The 20,456-nt window shown below is 38.7% G+C and overlaps 1 protein-coding gene and 1 long non-coding RNA gene across 13 annotated transcripts in view; one reads left to right on the forward strand and one right to left on the reverse strand.

The window, feature by feature from the left end:
- AKAP13 (A-kinase anchoring protein 13) overlaps window positions 1-20,456 on the forward strand; it is a 320,707-nt gene that overhangs the window by 22,161 nt on the left and 278,090 nt on the right. The window lies entirely within an intron of this gene.
- The window catches only part of LOC144290682 (uncharacterized), a 45,949-nt gene continuing 33,782 nt past the window's right edge, over window positions 8,290-20,456 (reverse strand). The window contains exon 4 of the long non-coding RNA XR_013358251.1: window positions 8,290-9,426. This is a non-coding gene — a long non-coding RNA (uncharacterized LOC144290682). The remainder of the gene's footprint in view (window positions 9,427-20,456) is intronic.

The following is a 20,456-nucleotide window of genomic DNA, read 5'->3' on the forward strand; positions in this document are numbered from 1 at the left end:
CATTACTACTCATGTTTCTCATTAATTAAATCTGGTCATGTAAGTAATGGGAAACTTTCATTGTTCTTAACTGCTTAGATTATGCCAAAGACTCTTAAAAGGGCAGATGATTTGATCAGACTGTATATATCTTCCTTATGTCTTTATAAATATGGATTAAATGAGAAACCTATCAGATTAGAGGAAGATGAAGCCATCTGTATGCTTTTTTAAAAGCTTAGAAAGTATACCTAAAAGAATAATAATATAAAAGCTAAAAAAAATCTACAACAGATGATGTGAAATTCTTTATAGAATCATAGATTGTTTTGTAGTCTTGAGATTCATGATTGTAGGGCTGCATGGGAAATGTGACAGTTTTCATGCCTCAAGAATAGGTTACCTAATTGCAAAGAAACTGGGCATTTGTTTTCTTTGAAATGTAATAGTTGATTACTGAGCATTATAAGGGACATCACATTGTGATGGCTCTTAGTGCTGCTTACAGGTTTCTAGTTGTCCTTTCGTGCACACGTGGAGGATCCACTGCCCTTGCAAGACATGTGGTCACGTGACTTCCTCTGTCCAATGAAATATAAGCAGGAATGAAGTGTTACTTTTGGATAGAAGCATTTAAAAGTTGATGTGAAATTCTTCCCCGCCCCCACAGTGTGGGGTTGTACCATCTGATCGAAGCAGGTTGAGTCCTGAGCTAAGGCATGAAGGACAGCTGCCCTAGAGAGTGGCCTAGAGACATGGTGATCTTTGAGCAAGGGAGAAGGAAACTTTATTGTGATCAGTCTCTTATTGCTTCTGGTTGTTTCCGTAGGATAACCTAGCCTATCCTAATGTTGCTATCTGCATCATCAGTAATTTTTAGTGTAATAAATTGCTAAGGAGAGGGACTGACCAAGAACAGAGCAAAATTACTTTGGATGCAGGTAAGCTCAGTGATACAAAAATACCACTGACCCGTGAACAGTGAGGGTTTGAACTTGTGTGGGTCCACTGAGAGGTGGATTTTTTTTTTTTTATCAAAACAGTACAGTGCTGTAAATGTATTTTCTGTTCCTTAGGATTTTCTTTCTTTTTTTTTTTTTTTTAAAGATTTATTTATTTATTTTAAATTTTTTTTTTTTTTTTAAATTTATGATAGTCACACACAGAGAGAGAGAGAGAGAGAGAGAGGCAGAGACACAGGCAGAGGGAGAAGCAGGCTCCATGCCAGGAGCCCGACGTGGGACTCGATCCCGGGACTCCAGGATCGCGCCCTGGGCCAAAGGCACACGTGAAACCGCTGAGCCACCCAGGGATCCCCTCCTTAGGATTTTCTTAATGTGTTCTTTTCTCTAGCTTACTTTATTATAAGAATATAGAATATAATACACATATAAAATATGTGTTAATGGACTTTACTAGTAAGGCTTCTGGTCAACTATCAGGAGTTAGGTCTTTGGAGAGTTAGAAGATTTTTGACTGCGCTGGAGGTCAGTACTGCTAATCCCTATTTTGTCCAGGGGTCACCTATATATATTGAATGGCAAAGTTTCTGTTTAGCTATCATCCATTTTATGTTCTGTCAATTTTTCTTCCAGAAGCACAGTTTTGGTCATATCATGACCTCACTCTCCATGGAATAAAATCTGAGTGAGGCTTGCTATAGGTTGGTCCTGGCGTGCCTTAAAAACTGTTCTCTTGCCACACTGAACTGTACATTCAGCAAGTGCCCTTTCCCACTCCTGTGTTTGGGAAGCATGTATCAACCACTTGGCATGCCAGTACTGAGATTGGACTCTGGGGCACATTGAATATTCCTTCTCTCATTTCTGCATGTCCAAATTTGACATAGTTTTTGATATGAGCTTTGAAGGAGATTTCTTATGTTAATGTGCTTAATTCTTATAGTTGGGTATCATCTCTCTGACCTCTCAAGCCTTTGTGGCACACTGCTTTCTATCCTGCATTATAAACTTGTATGGATGTCCTAGGCTAGTGTTAAACCTTTCCCTAGTACGCAGCTCCAAAGCATATGATAGAGACTCAGTAATGTTTACTGAGTAAATGGTTGTTAGATTGTGGCTGTGTTGAAAAGCCAGTTGGTTGATTAATTTGCTTTTCTGTTTGACAGATTGTTATCTTCAAACTTCTGCCTTCCTTGCTTGCACTTGCCACTTTCTGGCTATTATCATTGTATATGTATACTCTTAGCATTCTGAGGGTGATGTAGTAGGGCCTTATGTGGCAGTGGTTTTTCTTTTTTTTCCCTTTGAACTATATCTATAACGTTATATCCTAAGACACAGTGACATACCAGTGAATCTTCTCTGCCACTGTGTAAGGTCAGTTTTGTGTTTCCTTGAAGAGTTATGAGGGTTTCTTAATGTATGGGGTAAGTCTAGGACTTATGAATGTATGGGTCACCTGTTACAGTTCAAGTTTTGTTTTGTCTTGGAATTTTGTTTTCTCTACTAACAGTCTTTGAAAGATATGTGCCTTTGATTCAGAGTTTTGAACTGGATAGTTAAAAGACCCAGATTTGACTCTAATTTGGCTACTACTATCTAATTTTAACTAACCAGTTGTGAACTTTGTATCCACAAAATAAGTGGGTTTGACAAGAATTCTGTGAATTCTCATCCTGATTTTACAGAGGACCAGGTAAGTTATTAGAGTTCTAATATTATGTGGCTGCTGAATTAGAGAAAAAATTTTGGTGGAGTTGGGGTAGGATGAAGCAAACTTTAGTGCTTACTATATGCTGGATGCTACTTATTTTATTCACTGTTTATTGGCTTTATTCATTTTATCTCTGTGTTTCAGTTAAGGAAAGCTGAGGTTCAAAGAAGTTAGGATACTTGTTTTAAGCTGTATAGCAGACAAGAGCAGGATCCAGAGCATTAGCTAAAATCATTCTCCAAAGCCAAGGTCCTTTTTGTTGGTAATTACAAGCAGTTCTGTATTTTGCTAACAGAATAACCTTTAGAACCAAAGGAAGGATGCTTTGGATGTCTCTTGGAAGAAGGACTCTATGTTGCATATGATAGTGTTTGTAAAATCTTAAAATATAAAAGAGAGTGTCTGAGTAAGCTCTCTTTCTGGATCTATTAAGATCTATTAAGATTTTGCCCTCTGTACTGTATAGTGGACGAGTTTTTTGTTTCCGTTGGTGTGCTTTCTATCTGACATGAATGAATCTGACTGAAATCCCCACAGCACTACATGGTTTCATGAATGTGGGTTTGCCTTGCTTTCTTTTGACTAGTTTTTGTGATCTTGAATTAGATACTTAGCCTTTTTTGACCTGTAGTTGTCTTGTGTGTAAAATGCAAAAACAATACTTTGTTTAATATGTTGCTAGATTTCATCTGTAGTTGTAGCTGTGACTGGAAAGAACTTTTTTAAAGTGTGGATCATGGTATAGGATGTTGGAAGAAGGTAAAAGAAGACCTACACAGAGCAGCCTGAGTGAGTCAGCAGTTTAGCACTGCCTTTGGCCCAGGGCGTGATCCTGGAGACGCGGGATCGAGTCCCACGTCCGGCTTCCTGTAGGGAGCCTGCTTCTCCCTCTGCCTGTGTCTCTGCCTCTCTCTCTTTGTGTCTCTCATGAATAAATAAATAAATAAATAAAATCTCCAGGGGGAAAAAAAAAGAAAGGAAAAAGAAGACCTACACAGCAGGTACTGATCTTTTCAGTGTACATTCCTATTAAGAAATAAGTCACCTATGAGATTTGTTTGTTCTGGTTTTAGGATTTGTGAATTGTTCACTGCTCCTAATGAATTGTTTGCAGCTGTATTTTTTGTTAATTTTTGTAAATGCAACTGAATTTCATAATCAACATCTTGTGTAAGCAGAACAAAGATGCTTTGGAGGGAAGAGTGTGTAGAAGCTGACGTGATTTTTGTTTCTAGAGGCAGATGATTCTGAGATTCTTGCTCAGCCAACACTCGAAATAGCATATTAGAAGCTAGGCCTTGAAAGAACTGAGGGAGAATAATGTACAGTCCCAGTTCTCTAAAAGCTCATCTCTGGAGGATAAGCATCTTGCTTGCAAAACAAAAAGAATAGGTATGCCAATTTTAAGTACAAGTCGTATGAGCTCATTGAAAAAATTTTTTTGAGGAGAATAAATGGAATCAGCCACTAGGAATACAAAGGTAACTTTGGGTAGATGGAGAGAGATGGGATTTTGTGCTGTGACAGTGATGTATGCAAGTTGTAAAGGACACAGATGAGGGATGTGACAATTTGAACCAAAGAGTATTTCTCTTTGGGATTTTACATTCTAGGTGTGGGTTAACTGACCCAGTACCTCTTGAGTACTGTTGCTTCCCTTTCCTTTTTATGGCCCTTTGCTATGGTTATTAGAGTAAGCATCATGCCCATTATTTTCCTGGGCTAGTCGCTCATCACCAATTCAGTTCAAGCCAGGTCCTGTCATACTCTTTTGTGAACAACCTTTGACTGTTGTGGTTGTCTTGAGGCCTGCTCATGCCCTTGCTTCTTAACTTCACCTGGGTCATGACACTGGCTTCCAAGTGGGCCTTCTGCTTCAGATTCTGCTTACCTTCATTCTTCCTGCTCACTGTTCCAGTTGGCCTTCCCAGAACACCTTGGAAATTCAAACCAAACCTCTTTCATGGGTTTCCAGAGTCAAGTTCAGACTACTGAGCTTGGCAGTCAGACTTCTTCCACCTTGACCTTACAGCCTTCCTTTCCAGCCTTTTTACTTCCCAGGTCATCACTCTGTTGGTGTTCTTGGTGTTTTACTTTCCCAGGACTGGGCTAAGGTGGTTGGCAGCTGGGACATTGCTCCCTATCTGTGACTTTCCAGATTTTCTCACTGTGCCCTGAACATGCCTGTATTCCTGCTGTGCCCTCTGCCTGGAATGCTCTCACCTCTGCTTGCCTTTCAGACCCCAACTCAATGCATTTCCTCCCTGAGTTCTTCTGTAGCTGCTCCAACCCAGGGGATCATCTCCCTTCCTTAAAAGGATTATGGCATTTATTTTCTGTGCTGTTTCATTGGGCAGTTGATTATAACTGCTCTGTATTGTGGCTAGTTTTGTGGGTGTGTGTGTATATGTATACCCCTGTCCCTCTTAGTTTCTTGACATGGTAACCGTGTCTTATACTCTGTACAGTCCTGTGTACATAGGTAATTGATAGCTATTCATTCATCTGTAGATTTTTTTTTTTTAGTATTTTATTTATTTACTTTGAATGAATGGGGGAGAGGAGCAGAGGGAGGGAGAGAGAGAGAAGCAGACTCCCCACCTAGTGGGGAGCCTGACTTGGGGCTTGATCCCAGGATCTGGAGACCATGACCTGAGGGCAAGGCAGGTGCCCCTATAACATTGGTTTTCAAAGTGTAATCCATGGACGACCCTTGAGGATTCCTGAGACCCTTGCAGTGAGGTGTGAGGCCAACATTGCATAATAATACTGAAATTATGTTTACCTTTTTATATTGTTGCAGATATTTGCGCTAAAGCAGGCTGGATAAAACTGCCGATATCTTAGCATTAATCAGGGCAGTGGCACCAAACTGGATTTGGGTAGCCATGGTCTTCAAGCAGTCATGTACTGAGAGTGAAAAATAGTGCCAATTAATGTTCTCAGTGAAGCAGTTAAACATACTGATTTTATTAAATCTCAGTCTTTAAGTACCCATGGTTCGAGGGTCTATTTGGCTTGGGAGGTGAACAAACTGGCTTTATTTTATTTATTTATTTAGGGAGGAGCATCCTTTTTACTTAAAGGGAGGGTTGACGAACTGTGGTTACTCAGAATTTGGGTGTTTGGCAGACTTTTTCTTGAAAGTAAAGTAAGTTTGTTACTTTAAGAAAAAGGATTGGAAGTATTTGTTGCCAGTGATAAAAATTGAACTTTGAACTGAAAAATTGGAAATTTGGAAAACTTAGATTTGCCACCAGGATCTTTATGGCTTTCCAGTATTTAAACACTTTCTCGTGAATTTGGTGGTGATAAAATGTTCGTTTCTTTTAAAGATTTTATTTTTGTGTTATCTCTACACCCAACGTGGGGCCTGAATTTACAACCTGGAGATCAGGAGTTGCCCACTCCACCCACTGAGCCAGGAGGTGCCCCACAAATGTACTTTTTTAATATTGTATGAGGAAGGTGTCAAAATTTGGAAGAAGTACTGTACGAGTTGAAGAACCAGTATTTTTCAGGTGATCAGTACAGGATATTACCTTATCATGCATGGGTACTTATTTCTACCCTTTCTATGCAAAGTGGAAGATAGAGCCAAGGCTTTTATTGTCACAAAGTACAAAAAAGTCATTGATATGGATAAGTTTTATATTACAGCTAACCTTCTAAGAAACTATCACTTGTCAAGGTTTAGTATAATATCAGAAGAATATTAGCAATTATTTGAAAAGGATATTAAAATACTCCTCCCTATTCCAGCTATGTACCAGAGGCTGGATTTTTCTTAATATACTTTAACTAAAATGTTGTATGTTATAGTTTGAGTGCAGAAGCATATGTGAGACTCCCAACTGTATTCTATTAAGCCAGACATTAAAGAGGTTTGTGATAATGTAAAACAATATCACTTTCTCATTAAGCTTGTTTTGTTCAGAACATAGTTATATTCTTTAAAAATATGCTATTTTAATATTTAATGAGTTCATTGATTTTTAAAATGAATTGATATATATTTAAAAGCTTCTTGGTTTTAATTTCTGATACAATAACTGTCAATAAATATAATCCGTATAAATAAAAGGTCTTTGGGATCCTCAAGTTGTAAAGAGGAGTCTCAGAAGACTAAAAAGGTTGAAACCATGAATTATAGGTTACAACGGACTGAAATAAGCTAGCTGAGGAAATACATTAGTTTCTGGCTTAATTGAAAATCTTAATAGGAGCAACACAGGAAGAAAGAGAAATGATTTGTTTCTGTTTGTATTATACTGAGATATTGGCCACTTAATATGCGTCTGGCCCTGTGTCAAACAGAGTACCTGTATTATTTCCTCTAACCTTTATTTTGCAATATGTGCATATAAGTCAGCACTGTATCTCCTTTATAGATCGGTAGTTAGGATAAATCTTAAGATTGCAATCTTAAGATTGCTCATGCAGGGTTCAGGTAGTGGCTGTGGGTCCTGCTTATGATTGCTTTTAACCCAGGCCATAGGCTTGTACTGTTTTATGGAACCAGGTCCTCAGAAGATAAGTGGCACTTCAGAACACCCTGACTGGAAGTCTATAGGCTTAATTTCTAATAGGTTAGAGTAGTAGGTAAATGTAGCTCAGGATCCAAGAGATTGACAGGATGGCTTTTGTTCAGGGCCACTGCTTGCATTAGCGGCCCCTCTGGATTTCATTCAGGGGCACAGAAAGCTTAGGTTGTCTGAAAGTGTTGTTTTGGATCAGCAAGGGATTTTCCCATGGGGAGAAAGGGAAACGGGCCTGAAAGTGAAGTTGGGTCCTCTTCATGCTGAAGGGAAAGCAGCGTGAAAGCACAGATTGAAAGGAGGGAAAGCTGCTGGACCTGCACCGCATGCCGGAATGTATGCTGCACAGCTTCATCCCAGGTTGCTGAGAATGGCAGTTGGTGTTCTCAGGCCCACTGGTTTGGGACCCCCTGCAGGGCACTTGTGTTTCTGCTGGTGGGTCTGCTGACTGGAGAACTCACTGTTTGTACTGGCAATGCCTCATGTGCCTGCACAGCTCTAATTTCTGGCTTGGACAAATACCTGCTTTAAAATTGTCTTGAAGAATGTATTTTGAAATTAATTATGTGAACATCTTTATATTATACATTATAGCTCTTAAAGAGTATAGATGTTTCTCTTATACTTTATTATAACTATTAAACTCTAAATATCTTTTTTACCACCTCAGTGGAAATGAAAATAAGGATACCTATGTTAGCCTGAACAGCAGGGAAAGGAGGTGTGCTTCTTGTTCATTTTGATTTTCATTAGCTCCAGCTTTATTCCCGGATTTCTCCCTGACACTCAACCTGAGCAAAAATCCGTCTTTCACGCAGCAATTCGGTGGACATTTTATAGTTGCAACTTGTCTTTCAGATTTGTGTCCTGTAAATAGGCTTTGACAGGGGGCAAATTTAAACTGTTGTAAAGATGGCCGTTGATTTCTAAAACTGCATTTTGTGGTAGAATTGAATTGCTAATTGTGTTGAAGGGGTTTTAAAATGAGGGAAAACAAAATGAGAACTTAGAAATAGTTGCACAGTAAAACAGTAGAAGAATATGATCATCATGCTTTTGTTTCTCAGTGAGTGTCAATAGCTTTTTATTCCAGTGATCATTAACAAAAAGATTTCTGTATGGAGGTACATACACATATGTAAAAAATGAGTTGTTGTGAGATGCAGATGATGCTATAGAGAATAAAGATGGGAAATACAATGTTAATACAAAGGTACAGAGTGTTCCTTCATTTAGTCACTTGGAAAGGGTTGCAGAGCTCCAAAAGTTAGTTTAGCTAAGTTGGTGTACTACATATTTTGTTAATTTTTAGGTCAAAATTCCTTCTCTTGGTGGATGCTTTTCTAAGATGAATGGTTAATTTGTTCTTGGTTCTTTTCAATGTTCATCTTTGAGCACATGAAAAATTGAGACGATTTGCTAACAGACTGTTGGCATCTGCTCGAGACTTTTTCTTTTAGCCTTCCCTTAATATCTGGGAAGTACGTGACTGGATGTGATCTGGGAGTAGGGTTAGTATTCTCTTTTCTAAAGTTGGTTCTGGACTTGTATTATGTGGAATTACAGCTTTATGATTGGTGGGGGGGATGTGTATAGCTACAGAGTGTGACTAGGGGTGTTGTATGAGCTTTTTGGGTTGGGTTCTCTGGGGTTGGAGTGTTTTGCTTCTTAAATTGTAGTTTCAGGTTTGGAGTGGTAGGTTACTGTAGAAATTAGTAATTTTTCTTGGGTGTCCTGAGGAATTTCAGATGGAAATGACTTTGTAAAGTGAGACACGTGTGTGCTACTTATTTGCTTTTAAAAGAGTGATGGGAGTTTTGAGAGGGAACTCATGCACTCAGAGCCCTGTAGTTCAGCTGGCATAGCCCCTTGATCTGAGCTCAGGATTCGTGGGCATAGGCAGTTTTGTAAACAGAAAAATGAGTTAGAGTGGGTACGTAAATGGCATTATAGAGATTTGAACAAAGTTTAATTTCTTCTATGACTAACTAGTTTTTTAGTGGGAAGAGAAAATTTGAGAAGTTGGGTAATTTGCTTTAATTTGCAGGACATATGAAGCATCAGATCACATCTGTTAGGATTATGGAAATTTTGTTGTATGTTTGAATGTTAGAGATAGTATCAAGGTCATTCTGCTGAAAACTGACCCATCTGAAAACCTTGTATGTTCACACCAGTTGATGTTCACCACGGTCATGGTTTCGCTGTCCTCATAGGTCATTCCTCCTCTTCCCTGTAAAAGACAGGACATTTTAGGCATTTTAGTAAATTTTACACACATGCTTCTTTGAAATTGTACTGTAACATGAAAGCTGACCTGCCCACCAGGGGTTATGTACTTGCAGAGCTGATCTCTGGTATCTGTAAGTGGTGGTTGGTTTGTTGGAGTCCTAGAAGTGTGCTGTGTTTCAACATGAATAATGGAATTTTATTCACCAGTTTAACTGTCTTCTACCATTCCTTCCTCAAAGAATATTAATGCCTAATTCAATCAACTGATTTTGGCAATGAACTTTCCCCTTAAAAGCTTGCTAACTTAGGAACGAAAGGTAACTTTTTCTTTTTGTTTTTGTTGCTGATTGATACTAAGTTCTAGATTGCTTTTGGAAATATTAATATGTTCAAGCTAGGCAGGGGCAAAGCTTTTTAAAATCTACACCAGGTGGACTTCCAGTAGTTTTTTGACTTTGAGATTTTAGGAACCTCATTTCTGGGAGCAATTTTGGCTTTGCTGCTGCTGCTTAGCTTAAACCGGTTAGGTAGGACCCAATGAATCTCTGATCTGATCCTTTTTTGATACACCTGAAACAGCATTCAAACAATAGATCTTTAATTAAAAAATATATTTTATGTAAAGATAAACTAGAAATCACTGAAATGTAGTGGAGTGTTGGTCAGTTGTTGTAGAGGCAGGTTATATGCTCAGTGGTTATTGTCAGGAAGAGAAATGTTGTAATATAAGGACAAATGATGCATTGTTTAAAGAACAATCCATTATTTCCCCATTGACAAACTTTTTATGCACTTATTTGGGAGCAGGAGTATCATTGGTAGAATTACTAATCCTTCTTTTGCTGATTAAAAATGACGGCCATCTACTGAATTGTAGCCATAAGTCCTAAGTGCTCTTTTATCTTCACTGTGAGCCTGGGAAGAAGGTGCCATCATCCTAGTTTTATAGATGGGGAAATGAAGCCCGGATGTTAATCAGCTGTTCACAGTAAGCCAAGTAAGTTATCAGTGCTGGGCACTGAACCGAGGGCTGTGGTTCCAGCCCAGCATTACCTGGTGTGTATATCGTGAGCTACATGATGTGATCGAAAGTTTTCTAGTAGTCTCATCAAAAAAGTAAAACAAAACTAGGTGAAATAACTCTAATAATATTTTCTTAAATCAAAACATACTAAAAAAATCACTTCAACATGATTAACATAAAAACCAGATATTTTGCATGCATTCTTTTTTGTATTCTTCCGTCAGTGTGTTGTTTTACATGTGTAGCACATCTCCATTTGGACTAGCTGCTTTTCACATGTTCAGTGCCCTCAGGTGACTGGCGGCTGCTCTCTTGATTGGTATGGCCCTGGTATGTGGCTGTTGCCACTTCTCCATTCTGCTTCTCCTAAATGTGTAGGTACTGAACCAAGACCTCCCCATCAGCCTAGCTTTTGCATGTTTTTGAATGATAGCTAACAGTGTACAATTATAGCATTGACTAGTTTAGTAAAATCAGTCTTTAGAAAATGTGGCATAGAGGTCTTATAGGAATACAGACATTTGGTTTGTCTTTCCCAAAAATTTCCCTTTTAGAAATTCTCCTCTGAACAGTAGTAGGTGATACAGGTTAAAATAAAGTAGTCAAATAGTATTTAAAAGGCAAACAGTTGTGTTTAAGGAATGTAGTCACATAGTTATCCTTAATAATAAAGACCACACTGGCTAAAACCACCTTTTTTTTTTTAAGATTTTATTTATTCATGAGACACGGAGAGAGAGAGGGGCAGAGACATAGGCAGAGACAGAAGCAGGCTCACCATGGGGAGCCTGATGCAGGACTCGATTCCAGGACCCCAAGATCACAACCTGAGCCAAAGGCAGATGCTCAACCACCCAGGTGCTCCTGGCTAAGACTATTTTGAAGCACAAAAAGGAAACAGTTGAAATAGTGCGGGCTTAAGGTAGATTATTAAATTCAGTATCTGTTAGTGTCTGCTATGTGCTAGGCTTTGTATATATGTTTAGGGATTAAAATAAGAAGTGGACCCCATGCTCGAGGATCTCACCCTTACTTAGAACAGTTGTTTCCAGAAAGATATTTTTTCCCATCTGATTGGGGTTGAGAAGAAAAATTGGGGGATGATGGGATGAGTCAAACTCTTGAGGACATTTCACCATGAAAACAGTGTTTGCTTTAGCTACAAACCTGATCCCATAGCATTATAGGATTTCAGAAGAGGACTTTGCAGACTAGTGCTTTGCAAACTTCTTTGTGTGCATTTTTAAAAAGTATTCTGTTATACTGAGAGAGTTGAATTGTGACAATCTCATAGTAAGTTTATAGAGTCTTCTCCTTTTGATAGCCTGTGACTTAACATTATGTTGCCACATTTCTATTCTTGATAAAGACCCAATGATCGTATTGATGAACTCGGTCTGCATTTTTGACCAAGGTTTTCATCCAAGTCATATCTAGAATATGATTGTATGTATTCAACTGGATATTATTATATATAGAATTGCTTGGTTGCAAGAAATGGAAATACAGTTGCCTAATCATTTAAAGTTTCTTGGCATTCTAATTTATTTCGGTTGGGAGAGGAGAGGCCTATTTTTCCGAGTTTAATGTTTTTGTTTATTTGGTTGGTTTCTTTGGTGAGAAGGTAGAGAACAGAGTGCAATTATTAGCTAACCAGCATTTTTTATTTTAAGAAATGTAAAGCTCTTGAAGATAGTATATGCCTTTGTGAGAAGTAACAAACATGTACGTCTGTCATGTTTTCTGAATTGCTGAGTGTCATTGTCTAAGGGTAAATAGGGCAACAAATGGGGAAGTTTGTGTGCCTCATTTTCTTTCTGGTTGCAGAGAGAAGAGGGAGGGAGAAAGAAGACACACCTTTCATATTCATAGTTTCTAGATGCCTTAAGAAGGTCTGACCCCTGAAACAATGCTCTCAGAGCAGTGGTAGCTTCACAATGCAGGCTAAAGCATAAAGTTGTCACTTTATGTTTATGGTGACCTGCAGAACAGAGAGCCGACTCATGACTTGGGACACCATTGCTGGGCCCTGTGGCCTGGTCTCTTACCTGTCCTGCTTGAAAGAATGGATGTGTAGTGTGTGTGTGATTTGTTTTGTTTTGTTTTTGGTCCAATATGAAGGCCACTGCTTAACTATTTCTAAAGCAGTCAGTTGACCATATCCATATGATAAGATGATGCCAGATAACTTTCCTGAGGGTAAAAATGTAGACTCGAAATAACATTTTGAAAGAGGTCAAGAGTACTATTTTATTTCAGAAAATTTATCTGAGTAGCATGGAATGTAGGGCAGAGAAACAAATATAAAAGATAGATTTCATTTTCGCTGTTCAACATTGGAAAAAAATTTAAAGGGACCACACCTAAAAAATTAGAATACTGCATTTATTTATTTATTAAAATTGTATTTACTCATGACAGAGAGGCAGAGACATAGGCAGAGGAGAAGCAGGCTCCATGCAGGGAGCCCGACATGGGACTCGATCCAGCGTCTCCAAGATCACACCCCAGGCTGAAGGTGGCGCTAAACCGCTGGGCCACCGGGGCTGCCCTAGAATACTGCATTTAAAGGAGTTTTGTTTTTTCCTAGTTTCATAGATGAGGAAACTTGAGTTATTTGGAAGTCTGTGAACCATTTCCAGTAGGATTTCATTAAACAAAAGTCCAGATGGACAGTGACTCAGAAATCAAGGCGATAACAATTTTGATTATGTTTGTGTGACTTCTCAATTTTTAGAAAAAACAGTGACAGTCTCAGGGAAGGTAAGTATTTTGTGAAATCTGAGTGTCACAACAGTACATGGCACACATAGAATTGGGATCACATTGGGGGATTGTTGGCTTTAGACTGTTGGAGCTCTTGTAGTGTACCATTGTCTCTTAAAGGCTGGGCAAAGCTAAACCTAAAAATAGTGAAGCTTATCTGCATATTTGAACTTCTGGAGCAACTGGAGTGGATCTCTTATTCTCTACCACTTGCAACTGAATAATTCTCTCCATCTGTTAACAGCTTGATTGAGACATCCTCACTGCCTCTGAGGACATTTTTGAGAAAGATATGAAAGAAACATGAACTAGAGCATAGGAAGTGGAATGACAAAGAGTATTTGGTATTTTCTGCCACTGTCAAAAAAAGCACCATTTGGTTGGAGAGGTTGCAAGAGAGTAGCATATGTTTTGATGGAGGGGTGTGTATTCGTGTTTATATCTTTTTTTTTTCTTTGCTTCTCCTCCAATCTAATGTTCATTCTTGTCGAGACATGACAGTGTAATTAATGGAAGAGGCAAAGACACTTCCTCCCCTGCTGATGCATTATAGACTCACAGGTCCAGGGAGGGCAACTGAAGGAACATTTTACTTCATAGGCTTGTTTTTCTCAAATTTCTGAGTAAAAGCTTATTTTTCAAGCTGCTAATTTTATAGTGTGTATGAATTGTTAAAGAACTGTTTTTCTCCATGTTTAAAGAACATTTGTGTTAGTAACCTCACTGCCCCCTCCCCCAGTCCAGGTTGATGTGAGAAGTACAGATAATGGTGGGCTCTCATAATTTCCATCTGCAAGTGATTTATCCACGGTCATTTGTATGATTACTAGGTACCAAGCAGTGTGTGTGGTCCTGGGGTCGTACATTTTTAGGAACTCATCCCACCCCCAAGGAACTTACATTCTGGTAGGAGAGGCTATGCTAGGTGGCCTGTAATTACAGTATGGTGGGGATCTGCTGAGAGGTTTGACAGTATGCTTTGGAAAGCACAGAAATGGACCACTTGACCCTGTTCAGTATGAGTTGAGAGAATTAGGGGATTGTTTCTTGAAGGTGGTGGTGTTTCTATTACCGTGTTTGAAGGATGGGGAGGAGTTGGCTAGAGAACAGTTGGGGTTAGACTGGGAAAGACTTGGAGGAGAAAGAACTTTGTCCCTTGCAATGGGGAAGTTTTCAGGTTATGTGTCATTTTGACTCATCTGTAAGGAAGTGTAATTGGCCTAGTTTGGACTTGACTCCTCTTGTCATTTGAACAAAGTTCTTTAGTAGAGAAGTTTAAGAAAAAAAAAACTTAGTATTAATCCTACTCTAACCTAAACTAAGTTAACCTAATCAACTGAACAAAATCAAACTGAGCCACATGTTGTCTCCTTCTCAGTACATCCCTGTTTATGATTCTAAATTAAGGAAGAAACCCACCCCAGCTTTGTTATTTGTAGAAGTTAATGTATAATTTCTTATATTGGTACAAATCTATCTCAGTAACACAGATAATAACTCAGCTCTGCAGTAAACAGAGTGACTGAAAACACTTAACACCTTATTAATACTCTATTTTTCTTAGCTAATATGATATTAACACCTTATTAGTTATGATGTATTGCATGGCCAGTATACAAGTGAGCTACTTGAATATGGTACAGTATGTATTCAGGTTTATTGGAATTATTTTTACAATATTTACAATGAAAAATCTGGTTATAAATGATACTTTTCTGGGGGCGCTTGAGTGGCTCAGTCTTTTGGGCATCTGACTCTTGTTTTTGGCTCAGGTTGTGATCTCAGGGTCCTGGAATCAAGCCCCGAGTTGGGCTGCATGTGGAAATCTGTCCCTCTCCCTCTGCCCTTAATTCCCATGCATGTGTGCATGCGCTTGCGCATGCTCTCTCTCTCTCTAATAAATAAAATCTTTAAAAAATGTTACTTTTCGGGGCAGTCTGGGTGGCTCGGCGGTTTGGCGCTTGCCTTCGGCCCGGGGCATAATCCTGGAGACCTGGGATCGAGTCCCATGTCGGGCTCCCTGCATGGAGCCTGCTTCTCCCTCTGCCTGTGTCTCTGCACCGCCCCCCCTTCTCTCTCAGGAATAAATACATAAAATCTTTAAAAAAAAAAAAGTTACTTTTCTGGGCATGTTTAAATTATATAACATAAAAACTTCGATTTCTTTTAATTATGGGAGTCTCAAACTATATGTTCATTTAAAGCCTTCTAAGGACTTAGGCTAGGCAGAAAGAACTTCCTCATTCTATTATTATAGGAACTTAAGGCAAGGCCTTTGAAAATACTAGTAACTGGTGGGATATATCTGTTTTTTGAGCAGGTAAGATATAGTTTTGGTTTTTAAAAATAGCCCAAAAGAAATTTAGAAACAAGATTAGTGTAAAAGACTAATATATAAATTGCAGAAAACTGTCTTGTGTAAAGAAAGAAAATAAGAGACATATCTGTAAAGTAATGAGTTTCTAATACTATTTGAAGATCCTTGTAAAAGGATCTCTCAAAAATACTTTGAGCAATGGCAGCATTGATGGAGTAAGTATTGACTCTTCCGAAAAGACTTTGCATGGGGTAATCCTTGGTTCATTGTATAATTTCCAATTTTGCCTTTTAAGTGTTTGGTAAAGTAGTAAATAACTAGTTTGAAAATAAATTGTGGTTCTCCAAAGCGTTTCCCCATTTAGTTAGAATTGTTTTGTCAAAATCTTCGGTAATGTTCTGTATTGGTTTTTACTTAATCTAAATGTAAGGTTTCACTGTAGCATGAGACCTTGATAATTTTTAAGCCAAGTGCTAATTAGAGCAGTTGGCAAAAGAGCAGTGTTCAGCCAGTGAGGCGAGAATTTAATCATCTCTTACAGTGTATGAATGAGCCTTCGCTGTTCTGGGACCTTTGACAGTTTTTATTTTTATTTTTTTAGTATTTATTTATTTAAGAGAGACAGAGAGAGGCAGAGGCAGAAGCAGGCTCCATGCAGGGAGCCTGATGTGGGACTCAATCCTGGGTCTCCAAGATCACATCCTGGGCCACCCAGGCTGCCCACCTTTGACAGTTTTAGAAGCAAGGATCATCAAAGATGGAAATAGGTAGAAATCCAAGATTAAGTTTGTGCATATACAGTTTCACTTGTATTTTGAGGTAGTACAGTATGTGAATAAAATTTTTTTTTGGTATAACTGACATAGTTTCTTTATAAATTTTTGTTATAACTGACATAATTACACACATTTGAAGTGTATTTTCACATTTTGATTTGTGCTGAGGAACACAGAAAAATGTAAAGGAGAGAAAATAATTCTGAGTTCTTAGTGTCACTCAGGCAGAACTTGGTGGAAGATACTACGTGCTGGTTTTCATCTATTGACTTAATACAGTTTCTACACATTTACTATATTTTCTCATTTAAAATCCTAAGATCTGGGACACCTGGGTGGCTCAGCGGTTTAGTGCTTGCCTTTGGCCCAGGGCGTGATCCTGGAGTCCTGGGATCGAGTCCCACATCGGGCTCCCTGCATGAAGCCTGCTTCTCCCTCTGCTTATGTTTCTGCTTCTCTCTCTCTCTTTCTCTCTCTGTCTCTCATGAATAAATAAATAAACTGTTAAAAAAAAAAAATCCTAAGAACCCACAACCCTGTTTTTACCCTTAGATGTTTTTTAGAGGCTGGTGCACTGTAGGAGATTGTGACTTATTTTCACATCATACCCTCTTCTTCCTAACTGTTTCAGTGATTTTCTTCCTTTTCTTTGTTTTTTTTTTTTAAGTTTTATTTACATAATTACATAAGTTATCTCTAGATCCAACGTGGGGCTCGAACTCATAACCCCAATATCAAGAGTGATGTGCTTCTCTGGCTGAGCCAGTCAGGGGCGCCCTGAAGAATTGTCTTCCAAGTAATTCTTGTGGTTATCAGTTATATATATAGTAGTGTTGATTAGAGATGTAGAAAATCTAGTTTCAACATGATCTCCTTAGTACTGTTTTCTGGTCTATGGGAATTCAAACCTTATTCTTCATTTTTCTGTGCCTCATTTTTGCATTTTGCTTTCCTAGGCATAAATAACTTTGGTTGGTCATTAGAAATTTTGGAGTTTGCTCTCCTTCCTTCTTGTACATTGAAGTTTTGAAAAGCTTTGTGTTATAAACTAAAAGCTTGGTAGGGTGGTTTTATGGCTGGAGTATGAATAATAGCATGCAAGCATAGTGATTCCTTTAGGCAGAAATCTCCAGCTAGTTGTGGTTGGGGAAAAAAATAGTCCTTTGAAAATCCCAGTGGAAATAAAATTGCTTTAAGATAAAAAAAAAAAAAAGTTGGGGTGCCTGTGTGGCTCATTCGGTTAACCCTCTTGATCTCAGCTCAGGTCTTGATCTCAGGGTCTTGATCTCAGCTCTTGGTCTTGATCTCAGGGTCTTGTGTTCAAGCCCTATGTTGTACTCCACTCCCAGTGTGGTGCCTACTTAAAAAAAATTAAAAGTACATGTTAACCATGTAAGTTTGGTCAATGCTAGAAATACTATTTTGAAGATGAAAGGAACTGTTGAAATCATCTTGTTAATTGCTATTGATGAGAAATTTGAGGGCTATGGAGGTGAGAGGGGACTGAAATAGGATGCTAATTCTGATAAGGCTAGTTGTAGACATATTTGTAAGAGTCTGCATTTGGGTTCAGAAAACCAGTTGTACAAGTATAGATGAAGGAAGTCTTGGTTTAATTAGCATTACTTGACCATAATAGGCTTCTTTTATTTTAAAGATTTTATTTATTTATTCATGAGAGACACAGGGAGGCAGAAACACAGGCTCTCTGGAGGGAGCCTGATGTGGGACTCGATCCCCAGACCTGAGATCACGCTCTGAGCCAAACGCAGATGCTTAACCTCTGAGCCACCCAGGCATCCCCATAATAGGCTTATTTTAGTCATGAGTGACTTTGGCTGTGAGAATTGCTCAACTGATCTTGATTTGCAGTAATAAAAAGTATAAGGTCAAAAAAAGGGGGTACTGGTGGTCCATAAGAGGAAACAAGGACACACAGAAGATTCAGAGTATCGTGTTGGATCCTTGATCACTTTTTTCAGAGGAACATTAACAAATGAGTTTGTGTTACCATCCAACTCATACTCCTGAGCACCATTTGAGACCAGAAGCCTAGCCAGGTTCCCCAGATGCTTCTGGATAATTGGTTCACTCTAATTGACTTCAGATGTTGGTCCTGGCCACCTGAATAGGACTAGTGTCTTGCCTGTTTTCCTTAACATTATTTCTTACCTTCTGTACTGCGTAAAGATCATAGTGATGCCCTTTACATTCCTAGAGGCCTGCTCAGCACATAGGACCCTATTTAAAGCTGTGAAGGTTAGAAATTGTTCTCAGTGTCTTGCCTTGAGCCTTTGTAGAGATGAAATTAAGATCTCTCCCCCCACCTTCTTCCCTCTCCCCCAATGGCTGGGTTTAAATGGTCATTTGTGGCTTTGTACCTGTGCTGTTAAGGTCTTGTTTATAAAAACGTCTTGTTTCTAAAAAGATTTATGGGCATAGCAGTGACTTTTTAGCTTTCCTATGATCTTGCACCTCAGAGATGGTAGCTGAGGGTAGTCTGAGGTTAGCATACCTTCAGGAATAGAAAAACCAGGAAACATCTGAGAAAGCACACAGTCAAAAATCATGCTAGGACCACTTGATCCTTTCTTACTAAGTGATCTTCAGTTTTTATGATCTTACCTTCTGAGTTTCCATTTGAGGAGGAAGGGAACTAGTCTTTATTGGACACCTAGGATGTGCCAGATAACAAGCTTGATTCTTTTACAACTATTTCATTTTTCCTTGCCTTATATTAGTGTTCTTATCCCACTTTTAGGTGAAGAAGCTGTGGCACATAGATGAAGTAATGTCATACATCTGATGGTGCTGGGATTTTAATTCAGTTGTGTCTTGATCTTAGAAGACCTATTTTATGGCCACAGAGGACAAATTATATTCCTCTTGTTTAGAATGGCCTAACAACCACAATTCTCTTCTGCCTTATTATGTACTTTAGTACGTCTTAGGCACTTAAATATGTTTTACCCTTTTTCCTAGTGAATTTTCTTGAATTCTTAATTTTCTTGAGTTTCTTCTTTAGGGTCATGTTTTACCTCTAGAATTTCCCTAGATGATCTCCCTTCCTCTTTCCCTTACAATACTAATGGTCCATCTGGGAGTTGTTTTTCAGGCCAGGGAAGAGGGAAGCATGGGAGGTAATTCCCTAAACTGCTTCTTAATACTTTGTTTTTGTTGGACTAATTTCCTTTGCTGGTTGAGCATCGACTAGAGTGCTCTTGCTGATGCCGTTTGGTGGTAGGCACCCAGGAAAATAGTAACCTCCTTTCTGGCTCTCAGGAAATTTAAGATTTAATTTGGCAACTAAAGAATGCACAGTTGCTATTATGATAAGCGCCACCAGGCCATAGATTGTCTAACCAGGTAACCAGCCAGCCCAAACCAGACCACCGTTTAGAAGGGGGGAGGGGAGCACACATTTCTATCGTTATTAAAGGGAGGCTGTGGTTCTCAACCCTGGCCCTGGATCAGAATATCCTGGGGGGATTTAATTCAGTAGGTCTGGGGTGGGGCAGGAAATCTATGATTCTGAAATGCACCATAGTTTTATATAATCAAGAAGAATCTTTTATCTTAGTTTTCAGAAATAGGTTTGTTCTTCTGAGAGAACTTTTACATTTTTGCCTAGCCTTTATCCTGTACTTTACTCTGAAGTGGGAATGTTGGATTTTGGTGCCTTTTGCTCATTCTTCTTGTCTAGTAGTAATCTGAGAATGAAGTCCGTGATTGAGTTGAGAATTTCCAACGTGGAAGTAAGTTCCTTCTTTTTAGGAGTTAATTTGTAGAACCTAGTGGATTTCATTTATTTGTGTATCTTTTGGGATAAATTTGTATTTAATAGCAAAGCATCATATTCTATGAACTTTCATTAATTTGGACTTTGTTAATTGAAATTTGTAATGTGGAGGTAGCCTGGGGTAAAGTTTATCCTTAATAAGGGCACCATCGTTTACTCAGTGTGCTAATTACAGGTTTTAATCACTGTAGCAGGTCAAACAGAACCTCTTGGCCAGGTTTTATTGGCTCCTAGTTTCAAGTTATTATCTACATTAAAGTAGTAAAAATTTCTTAAGCTCATTAACATTCGCCACTAGATTCTCTTTCCCAACTTTGCAAAAGTAGTTCAAGTTGTAGACTCTTTTCTC

The sequence above is a fragment of the Canis aureus genome, chromosome 2, assembly GCF_053574225.1.
Source record: "Canis aureus isolate CA01 chromosome 2, VMU_Caureus_v.1.0, whole genome shotgun sequence".
Classification (NCBI taxonomy): Eukaryota; Metazoa; Chordata; class Mammalia; order Carnivora; family Canidae; genus Canis; species Canis aureus.